This window comes from Diachasma alloeum, unplaced genomic scaffold, assembly GCF_001412515.2.
Source record: "Diachasma alloeum isolate Michigan unplaced genomic scaffold, Dall2.0 Dall_scaffold_31101, whole genome shotgun sequence".
Classification (NCBI taxonomy): Eukaryota; Metazoa; Arthropoda; class Insecta; order Hymenoptera; family Braconidae; genus Diachasma; species Diachasma alloeum.
In genome coordinates, this window is record NW_021682954.1 from 1 (window position 1) to 1,407 (window position 1,407).

General features: G+C 30.4%; 1 long non-coding RNA gene across 1 annotated transcript; it reads right to left on the reverse strand.

The window, feature by feature from the left end:
• Nucleotides 1-798: 798 nt before the first annotated feature.
• Nucleotides 799-1,312, reverse strand: LOC107047224. The gene is made up of 2 exons (XR_001461632.1): nt 1,024-1,312; nt 799-950 (listed from the first exon to the last, which is right to left on the reverse strand). It is a non-coding gene; the product is annotated as an uncharacterized LOC107047224 (long non-coding RNA).
• Nucleotides 1,313-1,407: the final 95 nt, after the last annotated feature.

The window sequence follows — 1,407 nt, forward strand, 5'->3', positions numbered from 1 at the left end:
CGGCGTATTCTTTGAAATTCTTCTTCTTCTTCCCTTGTGCGCTGAATTTTTTTTCTAGGCATTTTTGAATGTTGACCGACTGAATTTGAAATAAAAGGAACAAAAAAGTTTGTGATAAAGGGAAGTTTCACTAATAATGGCGGTTTGAATTCTAATAATAATGTTTTATTTTTCTCCCAAAAAAATTGAAGCGACTGGAATGTCCAAATGAATTTTAGAACAAAATCTGAACAATGCACGATAAACTTACCGAATGTAAGGAATTAAACTAATTCGCCGAATCCTGCTATAATTATTATTATTAGTATTATTATTATTAATTTTATCATAAAAAAGGAAGGAAATAAATTCAGAGAAATATCGGTTTATCTTGAAAATCTCGAAGGAACATAAGCGTAAGATCGGAACCGATGCGACACTACGTAAGGAGATAAAAAGACGCAGTAAAAGTGAAAAAAGAAAAAGTGATTTGACTATTTCAAAATTTATATATACGTTAATCAAAAATGATATTAAACTATGCTATATGAATTTGGTTGCACAATTTCGAATGCCCATCTCATAGCGGATTCTATTTTATCCGTCTGTTTCACAGGGTAAATTTTTAGTACAAACTGTGATATAATATTTTGGATAATTTATCTTTCGGTAAAATTTGGTATGAATTTTTGAAATCGGTATGTATATTTCGGTAAAATTTGGTATGAATTTTTTGAATCGGTATTAGTATTGGTAATTGAGGTAAATTATTTATTGGTATTTCGATTCCTTTCGTACAAATCGGTATTAGTATTGGTATTTGAGGTAAATTATTTATTGGTATTTCGATTCCTTTGGTACAATTCGGTATGAATTCTTGGAATTGGTATTTCTATGGCTATTTCAAGAAAATTGTTCATTGACGTTCCAAGTTCAACTTTCGTATAGCTTCCATCAACCTGCAGGGCCACCTGGAAGGAAAAACCACAATTTTATAATAAATTCGATGTGAAAAGCTTTGAATTTTTAGAAATGTAAACTTACGAAATTACTCCAACTTGTTGTCTTATTCGATATCGAATCCCAAATCTGATGAGAAATGCTCTGTCGATCAATAATTAATGAACAACTGGTACTCGTATGGACTAATATTTCTGGAAAGATTGTATATTTATTTCACATTTATATTTATTCAACTTCGATTTGGATATTGTGTGAACGTAATATATTCGATATCACCCGAGGGACATCCCTCGTTTGACAAAAGTATTACGACAACTGATGTAAGAAAATATTCAGATTCACGTTTCCGCAATTCCAATATTTATTAGATGTTGCGAAACGTTCAACGTCAATTCAAAAAATTTGAATAAGAGACACAGATTTCTCACATCCACTCATGGTAATATGGTATATGTAAAAAAAAAA